The sequence below is a fragment of the Rutidosis leptorrhynchoides genome, chromosome 2 (assembly GCF_046630445.1).
Source record: "Rutidosis leptorrhynchoides isolate AG116_Rl617_1_P2 chromosome 2, CSIRO_AGI_Rlap_v1, whole genome shotgun sequence".
Classification (NCBI taxonomy): Eukaryota; Viridiplantae; Streptophyta; class Magnoliopsida; order Asterales; family Asteraceae; genus Rutidosis; species Rutidosis leptorrhynchoides.
Window position 1 is genome coordinate 331,612,092 of NC_092334.1, and position 17,123 is coordinate 331,629,214.

At 36.4% G+C, this 17,123-nt stretch overlaps 1 pseudogene; it reads right to left on the reverse strand.

Moving 5' to 3' along the window:
- The window catches only part of LOC139888825 (cytochrome P450 85A1-like), a 75,633-nt pseudogene that overhangs the window by 12,197 nt on the left and 46,313 nt on the right, over window positions 1-17,123 (reverse strand).

The following is a 17,123-nucleotide window of genomic DNA, read 5'->3' on the forward strand; positions in this document are numbered from 1 at the left end:
TATATATAATGTTTGATTTCGATTATGTGTATTAATAAATAAACAAATGATATTGGTTCGTGAATCCGAGGCCAGCCCTACTTTTGTTCAATGTCGTCATATGTATTTTTACTACAAAATACATTAGGTGAGTTTCATTTGAATCCCTTTTACTCTTTACATTTTTGGGACTGAGAATACATGCAAATGTTTTATTAACTATTTTATAATAATTATATGAATGAGTTCATTTGCTCCCTTTTTACTCATTACATTTTTGGGCTGAGAATACATGCAAATGCTTTACTAACTATTTTACAATATTTATATGCGTGAGTTTCATTTGCCTTTTTACCCTTTATATTTTTGGGCTGAGAATACATGCGCAATATTTATAAATGTTTTACAAAATAGACACAAGTACGTGAAACTACATTCTATGGTTGAATTATCGAAATCGAATATGCCCCTTTTTATTAAGTCTGGTAATCTAAGAATTAGGGAACACACCCCCTTATTGACACGAATCCTAAAGATAGATCTATCGGGCTCAACAAGCCCCATCCAAAGTACCGGATGCTTTAGTACTTCAAAATTTATATCATATCTGAAGGAGGATCCCGGAATGATGGGGATATTCTTATATGCATATTGTGAATGTCGGTTACCAGGTGTTCAATCCATATGAATGATATTTTTGTCTCTATGCATGAGACGTATGTTTATGAGAAATGGAAATATGAAATCTTGTGGTCTATTAAAATTATGAAATAATTATTTATGTTAAACTAATGAACTCACCAACCTTTTGGTTGACACTTTAAAGCATATTTATTCTCAGGTACGAAAGAAATCTTCTGCTGTGTAATTGCTCATTTTAAAGATATTACTTGGAGTCATTCATGACATATTTCAAAAAACGTTGCATTCGAGTCGTTGAGATCATCAAGATTATTATTAAATCAGTTATAGTTAGATATATTATAAAATGGTATGCATGCCGTCAAATTTCGTTGTAATGAAAGATTGTCTTTTCAAAAACGAATGCAATGTTTGTAAAATGTATCATATAGAGGTCAAGTACATCGCGATGTAATCAACTGTTGTGAATCGTTTATAATCGATATGGAATTCGTCCGGATGGATTATGACGGGTCTCTACATATTGTTCATTATTTGGTATTTGCTTGGAATATCTTGAGAATAAGTAAGGTTTAATACGTTTTAAAATGATATCTCAAAGACTATAAACTTATATATATATATATATATATATATATATATATATATATATATATATATATATATATATATATATATATATATATATATATATATATATATATATATATATATATATATATATATATATATATATATATATATATATATATATATATATATATATATATATATATATATAGTGTGATAATCATATTTAGACATTTGTAGTAATTACCTGTATACAGAGATTTCAACAATGCCAAGCTCCTTTCCGGGGCATAATCTGGTGCCACCTCCAAACATGAAGGAATAATTATGTGCTTCCAAGGTTTCATCCTGCATTCGATGTTGTATATTTTATTGGTTTGTTTGTTGTTTGAATAAAAAATTATATTACATAGACTAGTAAAATTAAATGTAATAATTACAAGACGAACCAGCCATCTCCATGGATTGAAAGTATTTGGAAGAGGAAAAAGACATGGATCGTAATTGATTTCTCTTGTGTATATATATATTTTTCATCCTTGAGGACTTTTACACCCTATCAAACAAAAAATATATAACATATCAAAGCACACAATCACTAAAAGATCGCAAAATCATATATTGTCATGGTTATTTAACATATAACACTTTAGATTAATAATTCACATTTCGTCACCTTAAATAGTAACAATATATTACTCCGTACATAAGACAATAATGTTGTTTACAAAAGAGAAAAAATAAATTGTTGCCCAAATAAAACATAAAAATTAATGTTGTTTATTGTAGACATAAAGAATATATTACTCTATACATAAGACAATAATTGATTTACCATAAATGAAAATTACTTTATATGTATTTAAACTCACCATTGAGTTCCATTTCCTTTGTATTTTTCCTCAAAACTCCATTTACTACTGATGCCAACCTTAATGTCTCAAATATGACCTGCATTGTTTATTAAACATACATTTACATCTCTTAGTAAGTTATATGACTTAACCGTTGTTAATAATCTATGTTAAATCTCTTAAAAATTAGTTAAAGCACACACCGCACGAGTGAATTTCATGGACTTGTAGTCATTGTTAGGAAGAGAGGATCGCCTGGACGTTGGGAGATACAAATTTGAGAGAAAAACAACTCTATTACTCACAAGAATAGATTTACAGAGTATTACAAAACTCTAACAAAAAACTCTCAAACTCACACACACTATCTAGGTTGTGATTACACTTCTCTGAGTGATTTGGGATGATTTACAACTGAGGTTTGCACCTCTATTTATAGTAAAAATTCTATGGCGGTGGAATGGTGTGAACGGAGAAGGTTGGCGGCCGTCATCGTTATCAACTTTGCTACTTCCATATGAGTTGTCAAGGTTGCCTACTTTGAATATGTAGAAGGTGGGCTTCTAGATTGTAGGCTGGAAATCTTCAATTCTCCCCTCCAGCCGAATCCACAAACATTCTAGTTATGTCTCTGCATAACTCCAACTTCTCTCGAGTCACCACCTTTGTTAACATATCCGCAGGATTCTCTTTTGTATCGATCTTCACTAGTCTCAACAGTTGTCGATCAATTACCTCGCGTATCCAATGATAGCGAATATCAATATGTTTTGTACGGGAATGGTACATGGAGTTCTTGCTCAAATCTAGAGCACTCTAACTGTCACAATGTACCTTGTACTCCTTTTGCTTGATTCCAAATTCTTGGAGATAACGCTTTAACCACAACATTTCTTTTCCAGCTTCTGCGGCAGCAATATACTCTGCTTCAGTTGTGGATAAAGCAACACACTTTTGTAGTCTTGACTGCGATGAAACAGCTCCTCCTGCAAAAGTGTAAATGAATCCTGAAGTAGATATCCTACTATCAGGATCTCCAGCCATATCCGCATCTGTATAGCCTTCCAAGATTGGATCAGCTCCCCCGTAACAAAGACATAGATTCGTTGTACCCTTAAGATATCTGAGAATCCATTTTACCGCATTCCAATGCTCTTTCCCGGGGTTCGAGAGAAAACGACTCAAGGTTCCCACTTCGTGAGCAATATCGGGCCTTGTACACACCATTGCATACATCAAACTTCCAACTCCTGAAGAATATGGTACTGAAGACATCTCCCCGATCACTTCCTTAGATGAGGGACAAAAACTATTGCTTAACTTGAAATGGTTGGGTAATGGAATGCTAACAGGTTTGGCATTGTTCATATTGAAACGTGAAAGCACTCGTTCAATATACTTCTCCTGAGATAGCCATAACCTTTTATTCTTCCTGTCTCGGGTTATCTGCATTCCCAAAATCTGTTGAGCCTGTCCTAAATCTTTCATGTCAAAAGACTTCGAGAGTTCCTTCTTCAGCTGGTTGATCTTCTTTGCGTCTTTCCCTACGATCAAAATATCGTCTACATATAGTAGAAGAGCAACGAAATTTCCTTCAGAAAACTTCTGAATGTAGACACACTCATCTGCTGTAGTTTTCTTATACCCTTGACTCACCATGCATGAGTCAAACTTCTTGTGCCACTGCCTAGGTGCCTGCTTCAAACCATACAAACTTTTCTTCAGCTTGCATATGAGGTTATCTCCTGAAACCTCTAAACCTTCCGGCTGCTCTATGTAAATTTCTTCATGTAAATCTCCATGAAGAAAAGCTGTCTTTACATCCATCTGTTCAAGCTCCAAGTTCATACTTGCGACCAATTCAAGTATGACTCTAATTGAAGTCATCTTGACTACTGGTGAAAATATCTCGTCAAAATCAATCCCTTTATTCTGTTGGAATCCTTTGACTACAAGACGTTCTTTGTATTTCACCACTTTTCCACTGCCATCCTTTTTCAGCTTGAACGCCCATTTATTTTTCAGTGCCTTCTTCCCGCGTGGAAGTTCTACAATCTCATAAGTTTGATTTTTATGCAGAGAATCCATCTCATCCTGCATTGCGAGTAACCATTTTTCTTTGTCCTTATGAGATACTGCTTCATGAAAACTCTCTGGTTCTCCATCTTCAGTAAGTAGAAGGTACTTGGATTCTGAATATCTACTCGATGGAATCCGACCTCGTTCAGATCTACGAACTTCTGGAACATTCTGAGGAGATCCACCATCATCTTGACCTTGTGATGGTGCTGGAACGTCTGGCAGATGGGGTTGTGGCTCCCCCTGCTCAGCACCGTCATTTTCCTCATTATCTTCTACTTCTGGCATTTCTTCCTGCACTGAAAATTCATTTCTCATGAATTATTCCGTTGTTGCCTCTGGCACCTGAGCAGCAACATTTGACTTCTGAGATATTGTGGGCTTTTCAATATCTTCTATTGTCTGACTTTCATGGAACACCACGTCCCTACTTCTAATCACCTTTTTCTCCTTTGGATCCCATAATCTGTATCCAAATTCTTCATCTCCATAGCCTATGAATATGCATGGAGTGGTCCTTGCATCCAGCTTCTGCCTAAGCTCCTTGGATACATGTGCGTACGCCAAACATCCAAATACTTTTAAGTGAGAGTATGATGGATCCTTTCCAGACCAAAGTTTCTCCGGAACTTCAAAATTCAGTGGTACTGATGGAGATCGGTTGATCAAGTAACATGCGGCTCTGACTGCTTCTCCCCAGAATGGCTTTGGCAGCTTAGTCATACTGAGCATGCTCTGAACACGTTCCATGATTGTTCGGTTCATTCTTTCTGCTATACCATTGTGTTGAGGGGTACGTGGAACTGTCTTCTCATGTCGGATGCCATATGATCTTTAATAGGCATCGAACTGCCTGGAAGAGTATTCACCGCCGTTGTCGGATCGAAGACACTTTAACTTCTTTCATGTCTCACGTTCTACCATGACATGGAACTGTTTGAAGTAATCGAACACCTAGTCCTTCGTTCCTAAGAAATATACCCACACCTTTCGAGAAGTATCATCGATAAACATCAGAAAGTATCAATTGCCTCCAATTGATTCAACCTCTAAGGGACCGCAAATATCAGAGTGTACCAGACTGAGTAACTCTGATTTTCTCGTTGAAAAGGAATTAAACGAGACTCTATGCTGCTTACCAAACAGACAATGATTGCAAGGATCTAGTGCATCGTCCTTGTCTACATTGATAAGCTTCTTCTTTATTAAGGTAGACAACCCTTTCTCACTCATGTGACCGAGTCTCTGGTGCCATAAATTTTGTGAAGCCTCATTTTCTGCAACATTAATGATGTCTGTGCAGATCTTCACATGAGTCTTGTACAGTGTGCCACAAATGTGTCCCCGAGCGACTATCATAGCGCCTCTTGACAATTTCCATGTGCCTTTACTGAAATGACTATCATAGCCCTGTTTGTCGAGAGCTACTCCGGAGAGTAAATTCAGTCGAAGATCTGGCACATGGCGGACATCCTTCAAAGTGATTGTGCTCCCGGAACTTGTCTTTATCTTGACATCACCAATTCCGACAATCTCAGCGGAACTGGAATTTCCCATCTTCACAGCTCCAAAGTCTCCAGCTTTGTATGTTGTGAAGTATTCCTTGTATGGAGTCACGTGGTAGGAAGCTGCAGTATCTACCACCCATTTAGTGTCTTCTCGTGAGACGTGAAGGCATGTCTCATCATGGGTTAAACAATAAGCGACATCACCAGAGATAGTCACTAATGTTTCTCCACCCTTATTCTTCGGCTGTGAACTGCTTTGACCTTGTTCCTCTTTCAATCTATAGCAGTTCTTCTTCATATGTCCCTCTAATCCACAATGATAACATTTATATGTTGATTTTCTGCCATCAGCTGACCTGCCCCTACTCTTGCTTCTGCCTCTCCATTTATTTTTACTACTCATTCGCTGTCTCCCCCGATTCTCTGTGACAAAGGCATGGGTATGATCTGTGCCCCTGTCTTTTCTCCTTGCCTCTTCACTGAATAGGGCATCATTGACCATTGACATGGTAAGTTTGCCATTCGGGGCTGAGTTGCTGAGTGTTACTACCAGCGTTTCCCAACTATCGGGAAGGGAACTAAGTAGCAGTAGCGCCTGAACTTCATCGCCAAGCGGCATCTCTACAAACGATAACTGGTTGACTAAGCTCTGGAACTCACTGGTATGCTCGGCAACTGAAGTTCCACTTTTGAGCTTCATGCTGACTAAACGCCTCATCAGCAGGGCTTTATTCCGAGCAGTCTTGGCCTGGTACATGTCCTCCAACTTTTTCCAGAGGGCATATGCGTCTGTCTCTTGTGCAACATGGTGGAAGACACTATGATCAATCCATTGACGAATCTGACCAATAGTTTTTCGGTTTGATTTCTTCGACTCTTTCTCTTTGGCAGAATCAGGGTTTATACCCTTCAATTCAATAGGATCGAACAAATCCTTACAGCTGAGGAGATCTTCCATCCGAGGTTCCCACAGCGTGTAGTTTGTTGCTGTGAGCATAATCATAGCTCCAGAAGATGATGTTGACTCTTCTGTGTACATTATCACCTTAAAAATAATTTTTCAACACAAACGGGGTTGAATTGTAGAAAACAGAGATCACCGTTACGTCCGGAACGGTTGAAAATGGTGGAATAGACACTTCGCGGCTTAAATTCCACTTATGGGGCAAAATTATAATTTTCTAAACTTTCAAGGACCAGAAATGAAATTCTGAAAATTTCAGGGACCAAATTGTAAAATTTTAGAATTCCTACAGTACTGCTACAGTACTGCTACAGGAACTTGCTGCAATGTCGCCAGCTGCTACAGTGAACTGCTACAGTGAATTGCTACAGGACTGCTACAGTGATCGTCTTCTCCGGCGAAAATTCCGGCACCGGTCGTCTTCTCTGGCGAGATTCCGACGAGTTGACCAAACTTTGACCGCGTTTTCTGGGCTCGTTATAACTCCGTTTAAGTCACCGTTTTTTGCGTTTGACTCGGTTCGACGAGACGAGTCCAATGGTACACTCAAAATTGGATTTTGAGGAAACTTCAGAAAACCCAAAAACTCAACCAACGTCTCTAACCAAGCTCTTGATACCACTTGTTAGGAAGAGAGGATCATCTGGACGTTGGGAGATACAAATTTGAGAGAAAAACAACTCTATTACTCACAAGAATAGATTTACAAAGTATTACAAAACTCTAACAAAAAACTCTCAAACTCACACACACTATCTTGGTTGTGATTACACTTCTCTGAGTGATTTGGGATGATTTACAACTGAGGTTTGCACCTCTAATTATAGTAAAAATTCTATGGCGGTGGAATGGTGTGAACGGAGAAGGTTGGCGGCCGTCATCGTTATCAACTTTGCTACTTCCATATGAGTTGTCAAGGTTGCCTACTTTGAATATCTAGAAGGTGGGCTTCTAGATTGTAGGTTGGAAATCTTCAGTCATCCTAATCAAGTGGGTCAACAGCCTTCTTCCTTATCCTGACCCCCATATGTTCATTCTACAACATTGAATTTAAAGATGCTAAAAATTCATTTATAAAATTTAAAATTTGGTTGAAAAAAAGGGTAAAAACAGAAGTTCACTAACTCACTTTAAGTTCTTCAAGAACTCTTGGATGATCTTGGAGATACTTTACAGCCATCATTGAAGTAGTTGAAACAGTCTCGTTCCCAGAATACAAAATCGTGATATTTTGATCAATGATTTCTTCATCACTCAATTTTTAGCGTTCGACTCCATATATTAGTGAACTAAGCATATCATATTGCTCAAAAATTTTGACAACATTATTTTACTCAAACAATATTCATATATGATGAGATAGAGCCATTGCTAATTGAATTACATGTAAATCTCCATGGTAATTTGTGTTTGGTAGGTTGATTGGTAGTGAAATAGTTCCTGATACAATCTTGAGGAATTCATCCATGAATCTTTTTGATATTGGTGTTGATTCAATTCCTGCAATTTGTTTGAGTGAAGATAGGAGTGTCATCTGAAAAAAGGAGAAGCTGATAAAGTTAAAGAATCAAGAAACAGAGAAAAACAGGAGATACAGAAAATAGAATAAAACAGGGAAGTTTAAAAAAGAAGGGTTCTATTGTATTTTTTAAAAGTCATCTACTTTCATTTTACATGTCTCATTTGGTTGATATTTTTGAGAGGACATAGAATAGGCTTAGTTTCCAAAGTAAGGGGGTCGTTCGACTCCTACAAGGTTACAATTATCCATGACTTAATAGGAGTGTTATTAATAGTATGTATCAGATTGGCTCCTATAATTATCGTGTTCCAAAAAATAGAAAAGTTAATTTTATTAAATCTTGATGCGTTAATAACAACTATAATCATATATTTCTTTTCTGGTATATATGTAAATGTTCTTGAAAAGATATTTAGATAGTGCATTTGTTTTATGTTTGTAGTTAGTTGATGGATGTTATGACATACTACAAATGGACAAACCTGTTTGGTTTTCTCTTGAATATATAACTTGATTACTCCAATTGTTGAGAAAGGTTCTCATGAAATCATCAATCTTATGGATGATTTGATGTTTGATGTTGGTGGGATTAACAAGTTGTAGCAATGCACCTCTTATTTTCTTGTGATCAATGATCATATACATAGCGTTGTATATGTATATTTTATTTGCTACAGGCCAAGAGCAGAATTACGCGGACCCTAAAGCCAAGATATGTAATATTCGCTAAAAATAAAGTGAAGCAGTTATGTATCCGCGTTAATAAGAGACTGCGGTTTAATCCGCTGAGTTTCCGCGGATGGTTAGGTAATTCGCAGACAGCGGATATCTTGAATACTATAAATAGGGAGCATGGCCTCTCATTTATAGGTTGTTGATTCTCTGCCATTTTGCCCAGGCCTTTGTAATTTCCACTTGTGATCTTGCCCAAGGGATTTTTACATCACGCAAAGGTGAATTATGCTAATTAACAATCAAGACCAGGTCGGGGTGGTTGATCACTTGATAGTTAAAGTGAATGACGATCATCGGGGCCTAAAATAATCATCAAACATTCCATCCTCCATTATAATCTTATTGCACTCAATCCGTAATTAAGTAACATCGCTAATTAAGGATTGACCAATTGGCGCCATCCTGGGACACGTTTTACCAATTAAACTGAAAATTTTTTGTTTCGAGCCATCAAACAACTAATTCGTCGGTTTAATTTCAATCGTGTTTTTGTTGTGATGATTTACAGGTAATTTTTGAATACGCAATCAGTTGATCTGCTTGACAGTCACGATGACAAATGCAAAGCAAACTGGCATTTCTGCGAATGCTGATGAACTGCTCGGCGATTCACAGAACGTCGTGATATTTCCGTTGCAAACAAATGCTAGTATAACCGCGGGAAAATCGGTTCAGGAACCGATTGTTAAAACACCCACTGTAAACAACGCAAGTGATTCGCAGCCAGAAATCGCTGCTGAGAAAATGATTGCGCGCAGAACTTTGCTGCAAAATCGCGATGAAACAATTACTGAAGGAAAGCGAATGAGGGCTTTGCCTGGAAAATCTAGTCTGCGAACTGAAAAAATTGGTGGCACCACCATTGAACAGACTAAGAAAGATTCTAAATGTAGTCGCGAGTCCCGCATACCGCGAACTTACCTATGGCCGTTAAATGATTCAGGATCACAGGTCGATCTCCTAGTTATTGAGCGAAACGATAGTGATAGTGATAATGCAGAAGAGCGCATTAATTTGAATTTTGCAGATAACTCAAAAATGGCTAAGGCGCCAAGAAAGGAAAGCGAATTTTCTGATGATTCGGATAGTGTGGAAGAATTTGTTAAAGTTTCACATATTAAGTGAAAACGCCCATCAACACCTTTCCCTCGTTATGGAGAAGAAGGTGAAGCATATGATGCTGCCCGCAGAGAAAATGCTCAAAAATTTTTGGCGGATGCTTTCAGAAGCATTGCGCCAAAATCAATGCAACATAAGTTTGATCAGCCAAATTTTTTGCAAGACATGATTACCAAGTTTTGTGCGGAGAATGCAGATACTCGCACAAAGAAGGCAACAGAAATCACTACTGCTGCGGACAAGTTTACCCAGTATATTTCTGACTATCCAATTGTTTCTCCGCCGATCGTGCCGGCAACTCTGGGAGTCTATTCGGGTTTAACCGATCCTTTAGATTTTCTGCAACGCTTTGAAGGGGTGGTAAGCACCTATAACTGGGATGAACCAGTTGTGTGTAGAGTATTCCCCATGGCTTTGCAAGGGTCAGCAAGGGAGTGGTTTCATAGTCTGCAATCTCGCAGTATTATTGGCTTTGTTAATCTTCGCGAAAAATTCTTGTTACAAGTCCAGAATCTACTACCGCAGAAAAAGACGCATATCGAATGTCACGATATTAAACAAGGCAACAAGAAAACCTTGAATGCGTTACTTACGCGGTATATCTACGAATGTCAAAAGATTCTAAGCCTGCATGAAGATCAAAAAATCTCTGGATTTTTGCATGCTATTAATCCGTAGGGACATCCAACTCTGGTGCGAAGGCTGCGAAGAGATGTCCCGCACACTTTTGCTAAAGTTCAACAGGAAATATATGATTATCTCCGAGGTGGAGAGGATAGCACTATAACCCCTGCATGTGGGTGGGGTAGATACAAAATTTGGCGAGATGACAATGATTCTTTTCGTGATGGTAACAGTGACAATTATCGTGGACCAAGTTTTCCGCGGAAAAACAGCGGCGGTGCATACCCGCGAAATGACAGGTTTCAAGGGCAAAATTGTAGTGACCCGAACTTTTCCATGTTTATATATATTAATTGAGATTGATATTTACATGATTAAATGTTTCCAACATGTTAAGCAATCAAACTTGTTAAGACTTGATTAATTGAAATAGGTTTCATATAGACAATTGACCACCCAAGTTGACCGGTGATTCACGAACGTTAAAACTTGTAAAAACTATATGATGACATATATATGGTTATATATATAGTTAACATGATATTATGATAAGTAAACATATCATTAATTATATTAACAATGAACTACATATGTAAAAACAAGACTACTAACTTAATGATTTTGAAACGAGACATATATGTAACGATTATCGTTGTAACGACATTTAATGTATATATATCATATTAAGAGATATTCGTACATCATAATATCATGATAATATAATAATTTAAAATCTATTTTGATATTATAAACATTGGGTTAACAACATTTATCAAGATCGTTAACCTAAAGGTTTCAAAACAACATTTACATGTAACGACTAACGATGACTTAACGACTCAGTTAAAATGTATATACATGTAGTGTTTTAATATGTATTCATACACTTTTGAAAGACTTCAAGACACTTATCAAAATACTTCTACTTAACAAAAATGCTTACAATTACATCCTCGTTCAGTTTCATCAACAATTCTACTCGTATGCACCCGTATTCGTACTCGTACAATACACAGCTTTTAGATGTATGTACTATTGGTATATACACTCCAATGATCAGCTCTTAGCAGCCCATGTGAGTCACCTAACACATTTGAGAACCATCATTTGGCAACTAGCATGAAATATCTCATAAAATTACAAAAATATGAGTAATCATTCATGACTTATTTACATGAAAACAAAATAACATATCCTTTATATCTAATCCATACACCAACGACCAAAAACACCTACAAACACTTTCATTCTTCAATTTTCTTCATCTAATTGATCTCTCTCAAGTTCTATCTTCAAGTTCTAAGTGTTCTTCATAAATTCCAAAAGTTCTAGTTTCATAAAATCAAGAATACTTTCAAGTTTGCTAGCTCACTTCCAATCTTGTAAGGTGATCATCCAACCTCAAGAAATATTTGTTTCTTACAGTAGGTTATCATTCTAATACAAGGTAATAATCATATTCAAACTTTGGTTCAATTTCTATAACTATAACAATCTTATTTCAAGTGATGATCTTACTTGAACTTGTTTTCGTGTCATGATTTTGCTTCAAGAACTTCGAGCCATCCAAGGATCCATTGAAGCTAGATCCATTTTTCTCTTTTCCAGTAGGTTTATCCAAGGAACTTAAGGTAGTAATGATGTTCATAACATCATTCGATTCATACATATAAAGCTATCTTATTCGAAGGTTTAAACTTGTAATCACTAGAACATAGTTTAGTTAATTCTAAACTTGTTCGCAAACAAAAGTTAATCCTTATAACTTGACTTTTAAAATAAACTAAACACATATTCTATATCTATATGATATGCTAACTTAATGATTTAAAACCTGGAAACACGAAAAACACCGTAAAACCGGATTTACGCCGTCGTAGTAACACCGCGGGCTGTTTTGGGTTAGTTAATTAAAAACTATGATAAACTTTGATTTAAAAGTTGTTATTCTGAGAAAATGATTTTTATTATGAACGTGAAACTATATCCAAAAATTATGGTTAAACTCAAAGTGGAAGTATGTTTTCTAAAATGGTCATCTAGACGTCGTTCTTTCGACTGAAATGACTACCTTTACAAAAACGACTTGTAACTTATTTTTCCGACTATAAACCTATACTTTTCTGTTTAGATTCATAAAATAGAGTTCAATATGAAACCATAGCAATTTGATTCACTCAAAACGGATTTAAAATGAAGAAGTTATGGGTAAAACAAGATTGGATAATTTTTCTCATTTTAGCTACGTGAAAATTGGTAACAAATCTATTCCAACGATAACTTAATCAACTTGTATTGTATATTATGTAATCTTGAGATACCATAGACACGTATACAATGTTTCGACCTATCATGTCGACACATCTATATATATTTCGGAACAACCATAGACACTCTATATGTGAATGTTGGAGTTAGCTATACAGGGTTGAGGTTGATTCCAAAATATATATAGTTTGAGTTGTGATCAATACTGAGATACGTATACACTGGGTCGTGGATTGATTCAAGATAATATTTATCGATTTATTTTTGTACATCTAACTGTGGACAACTAGTTATAGGTTACTAACGAGGACAGCTGACTTAATAAACTTAAAACATCAAAATATATTAAAAGTGTTGTAAATATATTTTGAACATACTTTGATATATATGTATATATTGTTATAGGTTCGTGAATCAACCAGTGGCCAAGTCTTACTTCCCGACGAAGTAAAAATCTGTGAAAGTGAGTTATAGTCCCACTTTTAAAATCTAATATTTTTGGGATGAGAATACATGCAGGTTTTATAAATGATTTACAAAATAGACACAAGTACGTGAAACTACATTCTATGGTTGAATTATCGAAATCGAATATGCCTCTTTTTATTAAGTCTGGTAATCTAAGAATTAGGGAACAGACACCCTAATTGACGCGAATCCTAAAGATAGATCTATCAGGCCCAACAAGCCCCATCCAAAGTACCGGATGCTTTAGTACTTCGAAATTTATATCATATCCGAAGGGTGTCCCGGAATGATGGGGATATTCTTATATATGCATCTTGTTAATGTCGGTTACCAGGTGTTCACCATATGAATGATTTTTATCTCTATGTATGGGATGTGTATTGAAATATGAAATCTTGTGGTCTATTATTATGATTTGATATATATAGGTTAAACCTATAACTCACCAACATTTTTGTTGACGTTTTAAGCATGTTTATTCTCAGGTGATTATTAAGAGCTTCCACTGTAGCATACTTAAATAAGGACGAGATTTGGAGTCCATGCTTGTATGATATTGTGTAAAAACTGCATTCAAGAAACTTATTTTGTTGTAACATGTTTGTATTGTAAACCATTATGTAATGGTCGTGTGTAAAAAGGATATTTTAGATTATCATTATTTGATAATCTACGTAAAGCTTTTTAAACCTTTATTGATGAAATAAAGGTTATGGTTTGTTTTAAAATGAATGCAGTCTTTGAAAAACGTCTCATATAGAGGTTAAAACCTCACAACGAAATCAATTAATATGGAACGTTTTTAATCAATAAGAACGGGACATTTCAGTTGGTATCCGAGCGTTGGTCTTAGAGAACCAGAATTTTGCATTAGTGTGTCTTATCGAGTTTGTTAGGATGCATTAGTGAGTCTGGACTTCGACCGTGTTTACTTGAAAAATGATTGCTTAACAAATTTTGTTGGAAACTATATATTTTTAACATGTGAATATTATGTGATATATTAATCTCTTAACGCGTTTGATATTATGTGATAGATGTCTACCTCTAGAACAAGTCCCATTGACTCACCTAATAATAATGAAGAGTCAAATGTAAATTGGAATGATTCGTGGACTGATTCACAAGTTCCCGAAGAGGAACCGGAAGAAGAATCGGAACCGGAAGAAGAATCGGAACCGGATGAAGAAATAGAACCGGTGGGGGAAATAATAAAACGGTTAAGTAAAAGAAAATCCTTAACCAACCGACCAAGGTTAATTATGGTCAATGGTGTTTCCGCCAAGGAAGCCAAATATTGGGAGGATTACCAATTCTCCGATGAATCGGATTCCGACGAGAATTCCGATGATGTTATAGAAATTACCCCAACTGAATTTAAAAAGGCAAAAGAAAATAATAAGGGAAAGGGCATAAAAATAGAGAAATCTAATTCCAACCCCGATGAACTTTATATGTATCGTCAACCCCCGAAGTCCTTAAGTTGTAACAATGACCCGGGAACCTCTAAACCACCAGGTTTTTCTAAACCAATGTGGATTACGACGGCTCGTATTAGGGGAACATCATATATCCCTAGAAACTTGGCAAAACGAACCAAAACCGAAGAATAAGAAACAAACGAGTCGGAATAAGATAGTTGTATTCGTGTGGTGTAATATATGTAATATAGTGTGCTTATGCTTTATGATATATGTAAAAATTGCTTGTATTAATAAGTATTTTTTTTTATGAATCTAACTCTTGTCTATTTTACAGTATAAAAACACAAAATGGATAGACAACCCAATATTTTAAGAGACCTACCCGGAGACATGATTGATGAAATCTTGTCTAGAGTCGGTCAAAATTCTTCGGCATAACTATTTAAGGCGAGATCAGTTTGTAAGACATTCGAAGAATGTTCCAAGAATGCCTTGGTTTATAAAAGGCTTTCGTTCGAAAGATGGGGGATATCACATTGGGAAATCCATAAGTTACGATGTGTTTACTTTGACGCATATATTGCGGGGAACCCAAATGCTATTTTACGCAATGGGTTAAGAAATTATTTTGACTCAATATATCTGAATATTGGACTTCATGATTTAGAAAAAGCGGCTAACATGCAACATAAAGAAGCATGTTATGCTTACGGATTAGTAATGTTCGCTTCTCACCAAAGTGAGAACAAGAACATCGGGCTACAACTATTAAACAAAACGTTCCCACAAGTGACGGAGTCGGTAATTGGGGTAAGAAATGAGTTTTTTAGATTGTTACCGGACTGTTGGACATTACGTAAGCCTCGTCCCTTTGACGACATTACAACACGATGTTTTATCAACGGCCATAACGGTTATGTTCCACAAGACCAAGGATGAGAAGTAATCCTAGTAAAACCAGAATGCATGACTTGTTTCTGGACGTATGAATTACGTGTCTTTATTGCCTTTGCTGAACGACTTGTGTACTAGCTAGAATTATCTTCACAACCATCTTGTATCAAATTTATTGTGTGCTATATTTCATGCTATATGTAAAATAAGCGGTATTGTAAGTTTGTAAAATATTGTGTAAAAGTTTGAACGCGAAATATTAGTATAATCAGTTTTTCATATAGAATTGTAGTAGTTGAATTGTATATTAGCTACTAAGTATGAACTTAACGGGTAGGTACTACCCGAATTTAAACTTATAAAACGCTAATATGAAGAAAAAGCTTTTATAAATGAGTTCATATTATGCTACGAAATACTATTAACTACTCTTAATATTCTTTATGATTAACTTGTTCCATTTGACTATTTTGAAGGAAATGGCACCGACTACTCGACACACCGTGAATATGAATGAAGAGAAATTCCGTACTTTTCTAGCTTCAAACATAGCCGCAGTACAGGCTGCGCTACATACCAACAATAACCTTGGATCTGGCAGTACAGGAAATCGTGTAGGAGGCACCTACAAAGAATTCACTGCCTGCAAACCTTTGGAATTTGATGGAACTGAAGGACCGATCGGATTGAAACGGTGGACCGAGAAGGTCGAATCGGTGATTGCCATAAGTAAGTGTACTGAAGAGGACAAAGTGAAGTACGCTACGCATACCTTCACAGGTTCTATGTTAACATGGTGGAATACCTATCTAGAGCAAGTGGGACAAGATGATGCTTACGCACTACCGTGGTCAGCATTCAAGCACTTGATGAACGAGAAGTACCGTCCCAGAACCGAGGTCAATAAGCTCAAGACAGAACTTAGAGGGTTACGAACCCAAGGATTTGATATTACCACGTACGAAAGACGATTCACAGAATTGTGTCTATTGTATCCGGGAGCATTCGAAGATGAGGAAGAGAAGATCGACGCGTTTGTGAAAGGATTACCGGAAAGAATCCAAGAAGATATAAGTTCACACGAGCCCGCCTCCATACAACAGGCATGTAGAATGGCTCACAAACTAGTGAACCAGATTGAAGAAAGAATTAAAGAACAGACTGCTGAAGAGGCCAATGTGAAGCAAGTCAAAAGAAAGTGGGAGGAAAACGGTGATAAGAATCACCAATACAACAACAACAGCAATTACAATAATAATCGCAACAATTATCCCAACAATCGCAACATCAATCGCAACAACAACAAACGGCCCAACAACAACAACAACAACAACAACAACAACAGCAACTACAACAATCATCCCAACAACAATAATAACCGCAACAACAACAACAATCAGAAGCAGCTATGCCAAAGGTGTGAAAAGTATCACTCGGGGCTCTGCACCAAATTTTGCAACAAGTGTAAAAGAA